The sequence below is a fragment of the Bubalus bubalis genome, chromosome 3 (genome assembly GCF_019923935.1).
Source record: "Bubalus bubalis isolate 160015118507 breed Murrah chromosome 3, NDDB_SH_1, whole genome shotgun sequence".
NCBI lineage: Eukaryota > Metazoa > Chordata > Mammalia > Artiodactyla > Bovidae > Bubalus > Bubalus bubalis.
This window is the reverse complement of record NC_059159.1, coordinates 67978432-67993619: the sequence shown is the minus strand read 5'-3', so window position 1 is coordinate 67993619 and position 15188 is coordinate 67978432. Positions and strand designations below refer to the sequence as shown.

Sequence of the window (15188 nt, the reverse complement as noted above, 5' to 3'; positions counted from 1 at the left end):
CTGGCATTTCGCATAATGTGCTCTGTGTGTAAGTTAAATAAACAGGGTGACAATAAACAGCCTTGTCGTACTCCTTTCTCAATTTTGAACCAGTCAGTTTTCTATATAGGGTTCTAACTATTGCTTTTTGACCTGTGTACAGGTTTCTCAGAAGACAAGTAAGATGGTCTGGTATTCCCAACTCTTTAAGGGTTTTCCACAGATTGTTACGATCCACACAGTCAAACGCTTTAGTGTAGACAATGAAACAGAGGTAAATAATTTTCTGGAATTCCCTTGCTTTCTCTATGATCCAGTGAATGTTGGCAGTTTGATCTCTGGTTCCTCTGTCTTTCCTAAACCCAGCTTGAACATCTGGAAGTTCTCGGTTCATGTACTGCTGAAGTCTAGCTTGGAGGATTTTGAGCATAACTTTACTAGCATGGGAGATGAGTGCAATTGTCCGATGGTTTGAACATTGCTTAGTACTGTCCTTTTTGGGAATTGGGATGAGGATTGACCTTTTCCAGTCCTGTGGCCACTGCTGTGTTTCCCAAATTTGCTAACATACTGAATAGCATCATATTTTACGACTTTAAGTATCTCTGCTTGAATTCCATCACCTTCACTAGCTTTATTGGCTTCCTTCTGCTGCTGCTGCTGTTGCTGCTAAGTCACTTCAGTTGTGTCCGACTGTGCGACCCCATAGATGTCAGCCCACCAGGATCCTCCATCCATGGGATTTTCCAGGCAAGAGTACTGGAGTGGGGTGCCATTGCCTTCTCCAATTGGCTTCCTTAGGCCCCCTTAACTTCACACTCCAGAATGTCTGGCTCTGGGTGAGTGACTACACCATCATGGATCTCTGGGTTGTTAAGATCTTTTTTGTACAGTTCTTCTGTGTATTCTTTTCATCTTTTTTTGATCTCTTCTGCTTCCATTAGATCTTTACCATTTCTGTCCTTTACTGTGCTCATCTTTGGATGAAATGTTTCTTTGATATTTCTGATTTTCTTGAAGATACCTCTAGTCTTACCCATTCTGTTGTTTTCCTCTACTTCTTTGCACTGTTCATTGAATATTGCTAAATCATAAAAAATAATGAATTAATGCAATTTGCATCAACATGGGTGGACCTAGAAATTATCATGCTAAATGAAGTATATCAGACAAAGACAAATGTCATATGATATCACTCATATGTGGAATGTAGTTTTAAAAAAATGATAGAAATGAACTTATTTACAAAACTGAAACAGGCTTACAGATATGGGGAAGAGGGAAATATCAGAAACTTAGGATGAACATGTACACACCACTATATACAAAACAGATAATCAAGAAGGACCTACTATACATAGCTCAGGGAACTCTACTCAACATTCTGTGATAATCTGTAAGAGAAAAGAATCTAAAAAAGAATGAATATATGTATATCTATAACTGAATCACTTTGTTGTACACCTGAAACTAACACAGCATTGTTAATCAACTATACCCCCAGGTGGCACTAGTGGGAAGGAACCTGCTTGCCAATGCGGGAGACATAAGAGATGTGGGTTGGATCCCTGGGTCGGGGAGATCCCTGGAGGAGGGCATGGCAGCCCACTCCAGTCTTCTTGCCTGGAGAGTACCATGGACAGAGGAGCCTGGTGGGCTACAGTCCATACAGTTGCAAAGAGTCAGACATGACTGAAGTGACTTAGCACGCACGCACATACTCCAATAAAATTAAAATTAAAAAAGGTAATAAGCTATCTTGAGCTTATTTTCATTTGTAACTAGTTTTTTAAGATGTGAAGAAATGGTTGACATTAAAACTATAGCATGTTTTAAATAAATAATAAGTATCTGGGTCTGGAAAATAGCTTTCTAATTGTGTGGTGTGACTTGGATGGGTTAAGTTTGAAAAACTTCTAAAGATTAGCTAATCAACCACTTTACCATCTATCTGGAAATTAGGGTTGTTAACCTAAAAAGCTTTATTTTTAGTGTGTAGATATTGAAAAGGGCGTGTCTGTTATTAAACTACTTTTTCAGGCTGGATGTTATAAAAGCTGCACTTTTTGACCTGCCTTGATCTAAAAAGGGCAACAGTGGAAAGGTGCGTGTACACCATTGCTTTGTTTATTCTTAGAAACCTGGACTTTGAGGTTGTCCTTTGAGATTGAGAGAAAAAAAAGGATAGTTTATTTTGACCTTGCCTGACTTTCTTTTTCTATTTGTTGATCGGAATATAATAAAAGCAGAAACTGGGTAATGTATCCGCAGTCTTTACTGAGGATACGGTGGTTTCTAGTCTCAAGAGGTGAGCTCTTGTTTTTGAGCCATCTGCTTAAGATTTTTCAAAGTAAGAAATGCTCTGTTATGTCAGTACAAAAAAAATCATGCCCTAACTATCTGCATTTAATGAGCTTCAAGAGGTCTGGGTGGGATGGTGGCGTTTCAAAAGGTATGTTGTTCAGAAGATCACTGTTTTTGAGATGTGATGTTTGTGTTCTCTGTAACAGTACACTCTTAAAAACGGTGATTGAGGTGGGACGTAAAAACAGATATATCACCTTTTTGGTTTATTTGAAACATTAATTCTTGGGGAAGAGAGAATGGATTGGAATGCAAGAGTGCTTCTTTAGGTAAAAATATTGGGTTGGCCAAAAAGTTCATTTCCATAAGATGTTATGGAAAAACTCAAATGAAGTTTTTGGCCAACCCAACACTATGGTTTAAAGAAACAATCCCTGATTTCCCTTAACTCATAATTCTATAACTTAGAAGGTGCAGTAGAAGCAAATGTTTGCTTTTTACCATTGTTTATATATGCCTCTAGACTTTAAGTCTATTGCTTTAATTTTCTGGCTTTACCATCTGTTAAAAACAAATAAAAGTTCCTTTAAAGCTCTTAAAGATTGGCTTTCTGTAGTGGAACAGCTTCTTTCCTTTAGAGAAATACCCAGATATTACAGTACAGTACTATATAGCTAATTGTGTTAGTTGTGTACCTAGACCAACGTTGTTGGATTTACAAACAAATTGGACTTACATGCAAAAAGGTAAAATGGTTGTCTGAGAAGGCCTTACAAGTAGCTGAGAAAAGAAGAGATGCTAAAGGCAAAGGAAAAAGGGAAAGATATACCCATTCAAATGCAGAGTTCCAAAAAACAGCAAAGAGAGATAAGAAAGCCTTAGGCACTGATCAATGCAAATAAATAGAGGAAAACAACAGAATGGGAAATACTAGCGATCTCTTCAAGAAAATCAGAAATACGGAGGGAGCATTTCATGCAAAGATGGGCTCGATACAGGACAGAAGTGGTATGGACCTAACAGAAGCAGAAGATATTAAGAAGAGGTGGCGAGAATACACAGAACTATACAAAAAAGATCTTCATGACCCAGATAACCATGAAGGTGTGATCACTCACCTAGGTCAGACATTCTGGAATGCAAAATCAAGTGGGCCTTAGGAAGCATCACTACAAACAAAGCTAGTGGAGGTGATGGAATTCCAGTTGAGCTCTTTCAAATCCTAAAGGATGATGCTGTGAAAGTGCCGCACTCAATATGCCAGCAAATTTGGAAAACTCAGCAGTGGCCACAGGACTGGAAAAGGTCAGTTTTCATTCCAATCCCAAAGAAAGGCAGTGCCAAAGAATGTTCAAACTACTGCACAATTGCACTCATCTCACATGCTAGTAAAGTAATGCTCAAAATTCTCCAAGCCAGGCTTCAACAGTATGTGAACCATGAACTTTCAGATGTTCAAGCTGGATTTAGAAAAGGCAGAGGAACCAGAGATCAAATTGCCAACATCTATTGGATCATCGATAAAGCAAGAGAGTTCCAGAAAAAACATCTGCTTTATTGACTATGCCAAAGCCTTTAACTGTGTGGATCACAACAAACTATGGAAAATTCTTCAAGAGATGGGAATACCAGACCACATTACCTGCCTCCCGAGGAATCTGTATGCAGTACAGGAAGCAAGAGTTAGAACCAGACATGGAACAACAGACTGGTTTCGAATCAGAAAAGAAGTACATCAAGGCTGTATATTGTCACCCTGCTTATTTAACTTATATGCAGAGTACATCATGAGAAATGCTGGGCTGGATGAAGCACAGGCTGGAGTCAAGATTGCCAGGAGGAATATCAATAACCTCAGATATGCAGATGACACCACCCTTATGGCAGAAAGTGAAGAAGAACTAAAGAGCCTCTTGATGAAAGTGAAAGTGGAGAGTGAAAATGTTGGCTTAAAACTCAACATTTAGAAAACTAAGATCATGGCATCCGGTCCCATCACTTCATGACAAGTAGATGGGGAAACAATGGATTTTTGGGGGGCTCCAAATCACCACAGATAGTGATTGCAGCCATGAAATTAAGACGCTTGCTCCTTGGAAGAAAATCTATGACCAACCTAGACAGCATTCTAAAAAGCAGAGACATTACTTTGCCAACTAAGGTCCGTCTAGTCAAGGCTATGATTTTTCCAGTAGTCATGTATGGATGTGACAGTTGAAATATAAAGAAATCTGAGCACTGAAGAATTAATGCTTTTTAACTGTGGTGTTGGAGAAGGCCCTTGAGAGTCCCTTGGACAACAAGGAGATCCAACCAGCCTGTCCTAAAGAAAATGAGTCCTGAATATTCATTGGAAGGCCTGATGCTAAAGCTGAAACTCCAATACTTTGGCCACCTGATACGAAGAACTGACTCATTGGAAAAGACCCTTATGCTGGGAAAGATTGAAGGCAGGGGAAGATGGGGATGACAGAGGATGAGATGAGGAGTCGGTGATGAGAGGATGGCATCACCGACTCCATGGACATGAGTTTGAGTAAACTCTGGGAATTGGTGATGGACAGGGAAGCCTGGCGTGCTGCAGTCCATGAGGTTGCAAAGAGTTGGACACGAGTGAGCAACTGAACTGAAGTGAATTGCACGTTTGGAATGGTACTCAATCATATGTAAAGGACTTACTGTATTGTCATTAGGATTTGGGCTTGGGAAGTGTATGGAGAGGTATATTATTTTTTTAAATTTTCTATACTTATATCTCTTGAATTTTTGTGGGGAAGTGAACTAATACATTAAAGCAATTAGATTTATTTTATTTTTCTAGTTAAGGATAATGGCAACTGAAAAAAATACAAAAATTCTTAAAAATCTCAATATTAGAAGAAGACTTCAGTAGGAAGTTAAATTGACCTGAACACAGGTACTGAAGTCTTTGTATATTGGTGTATCTTGCTCTCTTTATAGCTATCTATAAACACGAAAATAAAATTAAATAGGGAATTAGGAAAGTGCCATAAGACATAAAAGATATAACAATGGAAGGAATTTAGACTTGCCGCTAGGCTTCTAGCCAATGGACATAAAATTTAACTTGAAAATGCTCTGTTTCACCTGAGGTACCTTTTGCTGGGTAAATGAAATGAATTTCAGACTGGCTTGTGAGACATTTAGCAGCTGTTTCTGTTTATCTTTGAGTTTCTGAATGAGTTTAGAGTCATTTTAATATTTTCTTTAGAAGATCAATTCTGCGCATGTTGAATTAGAATGGTTATTTTTATGTCCTGTAGGCTCAATATCATAGGGGAAGAAACCCCATAGGAACATTTCCAGATATTTTCTTGTGTATGCAAGGTTACATGGTGTGCCATAAAAAGGCTTCTGTCACATTTTAGATACAAAAGGTACACTTTGAGGTATCGCAGACTCAGAAGTAAGGAGAGGTTTTTTGATATAGCCGTCTCATAAAAGCAATAAGGAGGTGTATAAATTATTTTAGAATCATCCTTGGCATAAATAGGATTTCTAATGAGTACATTTTATAAAGCTGAATTTATTTCTAACAAAACCATTTGTACAAAGCATCATCATGAGAGTTTATATAGAGATAGCTTAAGGGAAAAACAGATGAGATTGAGTCGTACCCTTCTAGGAAGTCAGGTAAGCTATTTCAGGAGTATAAATTAAACGCTCTGGGAGGTTTTTGACTTTCGGACAACTGTGGAGAAAGTGAGAAATGTTTATTAATTAAAGCTGTAGTTTCTCTGCCACTGTGCTGGAGGCCTGACTTGGGAACGAGAGTGTGGGGCCGAGGGGCCAGCTTGGGGTCAGGGAGCCTGGAACAAGCCTCTCTTTGGGACGCTAGTGTGTCACAGCTTGGTAGTTTCTTCTGCGCGTTGTGGGTCCTGTGACACGTGGAGCATTCGCTACACACGGGGCCACGGTGACGGCGGCATCAGAGACACTCAGGGTCGGAGGAGTAAGAGGACAGGGCCAGGAAGCACTGCACCGCACCCCATTGCCCACCGTGCGTTGCTGGCTTTGTTGTTTGGCTGCTCAGCTGTGCTTTACTGTTTGTGACCCCGTGGACTGTAGCCCGCCAGGCTCCTCTGTGCATGGGATTCTCCAGGCAAGCATACTGGAGTGGGTTCCCATTCCTTTCTCCAGGGGATTTTCCGGATCCAGGGATCAAACCCACGTCTCCTGCACTGCAGGCAGATTCTTCACCACTGAGCCACCTGGGAAGCCCTCTACCTTGCGTACAGATGCAAATATTGGGTCGGCCAAAAAGTTTGTTCAGGTTTCTGTACCATCTTATGGGAAAACCATAGCAAACATTTTGGCCGGCCCAATATTTTGAAACCATTATCCCAAATATAACCATTTTCCTCTGGAGCTCCTACTTTGTAATATTGGCCAGTTGAACTCCTTTTACTACTTACCAACATTAGAAATGTTCCTGTTTATTCACTTATTTATTTATGATCTGTCTCTCTTCAGACTAAATTTTATGAAATAGAGAACTTGTCACTTCTCTTGACAATTACATTCTCAGCGTCTGGCATACAATAGGCTCTCAGTCAATATTTCCTGGATATGTGAACACAGCTGTGACCACATGCATCTGTCTGCATATGGAGCTAATATTGTCATTTTAGAAGTGCTTACGTTATACTATGTGATGTGTTCTATATATGAATTATTAAACATAAGTAACAAAATTCACCTCCCCTCCATATTTATTTTTATACATATGTCTATACCTTGCCCTTTTTCACTTACTAGTAATCTGTAATATTATAATATGTAATATAATAGTGCATAATATAATGTAATAACAATATAATAATATCCAGTGATAATTAGTAAAAATACAACTGTTGCATTTTTTTTCAAAAGCTATACTGTAGCTCATAGTATAGGTAAATAATGATTGGTTAGTACACGAGAATGTGTGTTCGGTCACTCAGTCTCGTCTGACTTTTTGCGACCCCATGGACTGTAGCCCGCCAAGTTCATCTGTACATGGGATTTCCTAGGCAGGAATACTAGAGTGGGTTGCCATTTCCTTCTCCAGAGGATCTTCTTGACCCAGGGATCAAAACTGCGTCTCTTGGGTCTCCTGCATTGGCAGGTAAAATCTTTACTGTTTGAGCCATTTGGGAAGCCCTAGGATGGATATTTGTATTTTTTTCATTTTTCATCAGTAAAAACAATATTGAGATAAATATCCATGTGCACGTGTCATTTCACACCCAGGATTCATCCTTATTTTTTTTTCCGGATAAGTAGCTGTGTCACACTATTTATTGAGGAGACTGCTGTCTTCTTTTTGATTTGAAATGTTTACTTCATCTTATGCTAAATTCCCATATTATCTGGGTCTATTCAAATTCTCTGCCATAGATATCTCTGTCTAATTTCTATATTTGATTATCTATGTTAGCCCCTATTATCTTCCCCCAGAATTTTTTTATTCTGTTTCTTTTCAATTATGAATTAAAAGCATAACTAGTTCCCTGTTTAACGCCCCCACCGTCTCCCAAAATTCATGGTACCATTTTTACTGGGATGGCATTAAAATATGAGCATACTTATGGAGGGAGTCTCCCTGATAACTCAGACAGTAAGGGAATCCCACCTGCAATGCAGGAGACCTGGGTTCAATCCCTTGGTTGGGAAGATCCCCTGGAGAAGGGCGTGGCAACCACCCCAGTATTGCTGCCTGGGAAATCCCATGGACAGAGGAGACTGGTGGGCTACAGTCCATGGGGTTAAAAAGAGCTGGACACCACTGAGTGACTAAGCACACAACACACACATATTTAGGGAGAACTGTCTTCAATGTGAATTTTCATTTACTCAAGGCTTTTTGTATATCCCTCAGTAGAATTATAACATTTCTTCCTAGAGATATAGATACTTAAGTTTATTCCTGGTTGGTTTTTCCCTGCTGTTGTAAATAGTGATTTTCCTTAGGTGGTTGTTTGCATACATAAAGCTATTATTTTCTGTATATTTACACAGACATACACAAACACATTTAATCCAAGCAACTTACTGAATTTCTCCTTATTCATAGTAGTTTTTCAGCTGGTTCAACTTGAATTGTTCAGGTATATGGTAATACTATTTGCAATTAATGAAAAATTTCTCTCCTCCTTTCCAGTTATTATATCTCTTATATTATCTCTTGTCTAACTGAATTGACTGCTATCTTCAGAATAATCTTTTTAAAAACGATTTATCTATTTGGCTGCTCTGGGTCTTAGTTGCAGCATGTGGGATCTTTTAATTGTGGCATGTGGTATCTAGTTCCCTGACCAGGAATCGAACCCAGGCCCTCTGCATTGGGAGCACAGAGTCTTAGCCACTGGACCATCAGGGAAGTCCTCATAATAATCTTAAATAGCGTGAAATCAGCTAATGGGGAAATTCCTAGAACTGTACTTATTTTGGTATGTTAGCCTTTGAACAGTTACTCTGTTGTGTGATCTTTATTATTTTTAATGCTAGCATTTATATGTGTCTGCACTTTTCTGGTTTTGTGTGTGTTTGTGTGTTATCTTGGTCAGGTTTTGTTGTCAATGTTATTCTAGCTGTATAATCAATTTGAAATATATCTTTTTTTGTTATTAGAAAACAGTTTTTGAAAACCATTGCGGGATGTGTTCCTTCAAAGTTTGAAGGAAACTAATCCAGTCTGGTGCTTTATTTTTCATCAGAGGTAGCTCTTTGACAATTTTCTCTATTTCATCTATGGTTATTGGGCGGTGCCGGTAGGCAGAAATTCTGAAATGGACTCCAAATTCCCACTCCATGGTACTAATGTCCTTGTATAATAATCTCTTCCCTTTGAGAACAGGGTGTGTGAGTGTGACGGTTTCATCGCTTCATTTAGGTGATGTTATGACAAAGATGAAAGGGTTTTGTGCATATAATCATGGTCCCAGTTTAGTTGACTTTGAGTTAATCTTGAGAGTCCCTTGGACTGCAAGGAGATCAAACCAGTCAATCTTAAAGGAAATCAACCCTGAATATTCATTGGAAGGACTGAGGCTGAAGCTGAAGCTCCAGTACTTTGGCCACCTGATTCAAAGAGCCGACTCACTGGAAAAGACCCTGATCCTAGGAAAGATTGAAGGGAAAAGGAGGAGGGGACAGCAGAGGATGAGATGGTTGGATGGCATCATGGACTCAATAGTCATGAGTCTGAGCAAACTCTGGGAGATAGCAAAGGACAGGGAAGCCTGGAGTGCTGCAGTCCATGGGGTCACACAGAGTTTGACATGGGAGTTAATCAGAAGGGAGATTGTCCTGGGAGGCCTGACCTCACAAGTGAGTCTAAAAAGCCCTTCCTGAAGGCAGAGATATGGGGATGTGAAGTGTGAAGAAGAAAGTTGCTCTGTAATGAGAGGCCCAGGGATGAGACCACAAGGTGAGCACCAGAGCGGGGCTTCTTGCTGGTGAAAGTCCTGTCCAGACAACAACCAGCAATACCATGGGGGCTCTGCCCACAGCCACAGAGATGGGTTCTGCCAACACGCTGAGTGAACTTGGAATCGGATCTTTGCTGGCCGAGCTTCCAGAGAAGGATGGAGCTGGCCGAAAATTTGATCTCTGCCTTGTGAGTTCCTTAGCAGAGACCCTGTTGAGAGATGCTGAATTGAGATCCAGAGGCTGTGGGAAAATTCTGTTATTTTAAGCCACTAAGTTTCTGGTAATTTGTTATGTAGTGGTAGAAAATGAATATAGTCAGTTCAGAATTTTTTTGGAAGTCAGTTTTGTCATTTATATTTTGTTAAAAATCATCCATTTCCCCCATAATCTTAATTGTATTTGCATAGAATTGAGCAGAGTAATCTCTTATGATTATTTAAATTTCTGAAATTTTTATTTATCCATTAAAAAATTTTATTTTGCTTATTGAAGTATAGGTGATTTACAATGTTGTGTTAGTTTTAGGTGTACAGCACAGTGATTGTTATACATATATGTATATTTATTCTTTTTCAGATTCTTTCCCATTGTAGTTTATTATGAAATATTGAGTAGAGTTCCCTGTGCTATACAGTAGGTCCTTATTGGTTATCTATTTTATACATAGTGATGTGCATATGTTAATCCCAAACTCCTAATTTATCTCTCCCCTACTTTCCTCTTTGTTAACCATAAGCTTATTTCCTATGTCTTTGAGTCTATTTCTGTTTTGCAGATAAGTTCATTTGTACCCTTTTTTTAGATCCCACATATAAGCAATATCACATGGTATTTGTCTTTCACTCTCTAACTTATTTAGTATGATGATCTCTAGGTCCATCCATGTTGGTCAGACAGCATTATTTTATTCTTTTTTTATGACTGACTCGATGGATGTGAGTCTGAGTGAACTCCGGGAGTTGGTGATGGCCAGGGAGGCCTGGCGTGCTGCGATTCATGGGGTTGCAAAGAGTCAGACACAACTGAGCGACTGAACTGAACTGAATATTCTATTGTGTATATGTACCACATTGTCTTTATCCATTCATCTGTCAATGGGACATTTAAGTTGTTTCAGAGTTTATATATAGTGGTGGTGGTGGTTTAGTTGCTAAGTCATGTCCAACTCTTGTGACCCCATGGATTGTAGCCTGCCAGGCCACTCTGTCCATGGAGATTCTCCAGGCAAGAATACTGGAGTGGGTTGCCATGCCCTCCTCCAGGGGATCTTCCCAACCCAGGGATTGAACCCAGGTCTCCCGCATTACAGGCGGATTCTTTTCCAGCTGAGCCACCAGGGAAGCCCAAGAATACTGGAGTGGGTAGCCATTCCTTTCTCCAGCGGATCTTCCTGACTCAGGAATTGAACCAGGGTCTCCTGCATTGCAGGCGGATTCTTTACCATTTGAGCTACAAGGGAAGCCCTACTTTTAACTTGGTTCATTTTAATTTCATTTTGTTCCTTTTTCTCAATCTTATCCTTTATGTCCCTCTATCTTTTCAGTACATTCCTTTTTCTTTCGTGTTGCTTTCAATGTGACCATTTTTTGGCTTTGTTTTTCATTATATCCCAATTGCTGCTGCTTATTTTTTTTAATCTCCTGCTTTCTTTCAATATTTTGCCTAATCTCAGCAAGCTCAGCATATCACATTGTTTTACAGAATCAATGACTTCATTAACCTCTTTGAAGAATTTATAACAATGTATAGCAGCATGGTTTTGATGACCATTCCTGATCTTTTCTTCCTTTTTTTCTTACAATATTTTAATATGCTATTTCCTTGAAAAGGTTATAATTAATCTTTGAGTAGGGTATGCCCTTCTTAACAATGACAGTAAGCATTCACTTTATGACACAGGATTTTGTGTGTGAGTGGATTCATTTAGCCTTTATTGGCTGCACCCAACAGGAACTAGCTGCTGTAGGGCTGCTTGGATATTGGATATTTTTCCTCCATTCTGCCTCATTAATAGCTTGCTTCCTGCAAATATGGCTGGTCTGTATAGACCTCCTCAGACCTGTCCCCAGTCTCCATGCACTGCTTCTCTTTGGTGCCAGACTCAATTCTGAGATGCTCTGGCCACCAGCAGTCATTCCTGTTGCTACTATTTCAAACAAGTGCTTGTTGGTTTTCTTCTTAGGATTTCCCCCCAATACTTTGGGGAACTGAGATCTGGTGACTTTAAATGAGATTTGTAGCTGGCCATCGGAGAAGGCAATGGCACCCCACTCCAGTACTCTTGCCTGGAAAATCCCATGGATGGAGGAGCCTGGTAGGCTACAGTTCATGGGGTCGCTAAGAGTCGGACACGACTGAGCGACTTCACTTTCACTTTTGACTTTCTTGCACTGGAGAAGGAAATGGCAACCCACTCCAGTGTTCTTGCCTGGAGAATCCCAGGGATGGGGGAGCCTGGTGGGCTGCCGTCTGTGGGGTTGCACAGAGTCGGACACGACTGAAATGACTTAGCAGCAGTAGCTGGCCATTCCATCTTCCCTTGCTCCTGATTTCCCATAAATTAAAAAAAAAAAGCAAACAAAGATTATTTTTTAAAAGCGTATTTTATTTTTTGTCTGTGCTGGGTCTTCGTTGCTGTGTGGGCTTTCTCCAGTTGTGCAGCGAGGGGGCTACTCTCTCGTCGCAGTGCACGGATTTCTCATTGTGTTGGCTGCTCTTGTTGTGGAGTGCAGGCTCTAGAGTGTGTAGGCTTCAGTAGTTGTGGCTCCCAGGCTCTGGAGCACAGGCTCAATAGTTGTGCCCCAGGTGCTTAGTTGCTCCACAGCATGTGGGATCTTTCTGGACCAGGGATTGAACCCGTGTCTCCTGCATTGGCAGGCAGATCCTTTACCTCTGAGCCACCAGGGAAGCCCCAATGTATCATCAATGAATTGATATTTTTCAAAAAACTAATTTTTGTTATTATTATATTTTCCTTAATGAAGACTTTATTATTATTGGTTGCACCATGTGGTGTGTGGGATCATAGTTCCCTGACCAGGAATCAGACCTGTGCCCCCTGCCTTGGAAGCACAGAGTCTCAACGGCTGGATCACCAGGGAAAGCCCATCACTGAACTGATCTTACTGAATATGATACTTTCCTTATACACTGTGGTTGGGGGTAAGATATCTGATACTTTTGTGAAGAGTAGGCTTTTTGTTGTTGTTGTTCCTGTTTCATATAATTTTTGTTGTTGCTGTGAGTGTTCTATAAGAGTAGATCTTTCTTTTCCAGTTTAAAAGTGTAAATTATACTTGTATAATATTCAATTGTTGAACCATAAATACACTTAAAACTTTTTTGATGGTTACATACTCTGTTAAGTGTTAAGTAAATGTTTGTCACTCACTTATGTCCGACTCTGTGATCCCATGGACTGTAGCCTGCCAGGCTCCTCTGTCCATGGGATTCTCCAGACAAGAATACTGGAGTGGGGTGTCATTCCCTTCTCCAGTGGATCTTCCCAACCCAGGGGTCAAACCTGGGTCTCCAACACTGCAGGCCAATTCTTTACCGTCTGAATCACCAGGAAAGCCCAATGTACTATGATGGGAAGCTTTAAATTTAGCTAATTTAGTGAGGTTATCAAGTTTGATTTTCTGAGTACAAACAATTAAAATCCATGTTCTTGAGAAGCTCTGTAATGAGACTAAGCTCTAGACTATACAGTTTCCTGCACTCTAGCAAATTCCAAATTGATGGCTGTTACCATGTTTGAATAAAAAGCTGAGTGTTCTATACTCAATGATTAGTCTCTGTTGTGTACATGCAAATCTTATTGAATAGCCATTGCATTTTAAAGACACTAAAAAATTAAATTTTACATTAAATCATAACAGGAGTTGTTAGCCCCCATATTGGATAAAATTCAGTTGGGAAGAAACTGCATTTTTTTTTTAAACTAGTTTCAGAGAATTAGAGTAGCCACTTTCGCACAGAGAACATAAAATCTATTTTTTTTCCAGCTAAGAGAAATTAGGCTAATGGTTTGTAGAGCAAGCCTGAATTTTGCTCCTTGCTTTGATATTAACTAGGTAATGGCCTGCCTTTGCAGTTATGAAATACAAATTATATTTTTACCTTGCATTAGTGTTGAATGGAATAAGAAATTAAATTCAATGACCTTTAAATGCTAAGTCATTACTTTTCTTTGCTAAAGGGCCAAATAACAGTTATTACCGGTATAGGAAGACTAGAATGGCCAGGACTTTGGGACACAGGTAGCTCCATGTGAAGCTTTTAAAAATCAGAGAGGGATGCAAAATAAATGGATGCCATCTATTAAAATCTCAGGCATATTTTAGTCTCTTTGAGCTGATGTGTTTATTTCTGTGTGGCAGTATTAAGAATTCTCTTTGTTATGTTCAGTGTGTTTTCCATCTTCTATTTTTTTCTCTGGGGACATTTTCTTCCTAGTCACAGTCACATAGATCAAAGATTCAAAGAAACCCTCCAGGCTTATTTTAGGACTGTTTCCCCACCAGCCCCCCCCACACCCATGTTAGAGACATTACTTTGCCCACAAAGGTCCCTATAGTCAAAGCTATGGTTTTTCCAGTAGTCATGTATTAATGTGTGAGTTGGACCATAAAGAAGGCTGAGTGCCAAATAATTGATGGTTTTGAACTGTGGTGCTGGAGAACACTCTTGAGAGTCCCCTGGACAGCTAGAAGATCAAATCAGTCAATCCTAAAGAAAGTCAACCCTAAATATTCATTGGAAGGACTGATGCTTAAGCTGAAGCTACAATACTTTGACCACCTGATGCAAAGAGCTGACTCATTGGGAAAGACCCTGATGCTGGGGGAAATTGAGGGCAAGAGAAGGGAGCAACAGAGGATGAGATGGTTGGATGGCATCACTGACTCAATGGACATGAGTTTAAGCAAACTCAGGGAGATAGTGTTGGACAGAGAAGCCTGCTGTGCTGCAGTTCATGGGGTCACAAAGAGTTGGACACGATTTATCAACTGAACAACAACAGAGAGTCTACACAAGATGGGGCCCGAGGGAAGGGAACAGAAGTGACAACCTGCAAACAGGATTGAGAGCTGGTCTGTAGGACGAGTGTGCAGCATGGAAGGGCCACAAGGAAGGGCATGGAGGCTGCCTCCACCCCGCCTCATCACTGTATGACCCTGGCCACTCAGTTACCTGGGTACACCTGTAAGCCCCCTGGACAGAGGGCAGTGAGCTGGGGCACCTGTGTGAGGACAAGGACTCAAGGGGAGTGCCTCACCCCAGGCCTGAACCCAGGAGCTGGGTGACTTGCCTCCGTATGGAGACAGCAATGCCCCTGCCCTTGAAACATGAGCTTTCCCTGTCTCTTATGAGATTGAGAGTTTTTGACAGCAAGGTCTGAATCTGCTCAATCAACTTAATGTCTAAACCATCACTCTAGTCGTTCAGTAAACATAGCAAATAGCATT

General features: G+C 40.3%; 1 protein-coding gene and 1 non-coding gene across 2 annotated transcripts in view; both read right to left on the bottom strand.

The window, feature by feature from the left end:
• Positions 1-15188, bottom strand: part of GALNTL6 (polypeptide N-acetylgalactosaminyltransferase like 6) — a 1476265-nt gene that overhangs the window by 114103 nt on the left and 1346974 nt on the right. The window lies entirely within an intron of this gene.
• Positions 8593-8665, bottom strand: TRNAG-CCC. Its single transcript has one exon. It is a non-coding gene; the product is annotated as a tRNA-Gly (tRNA).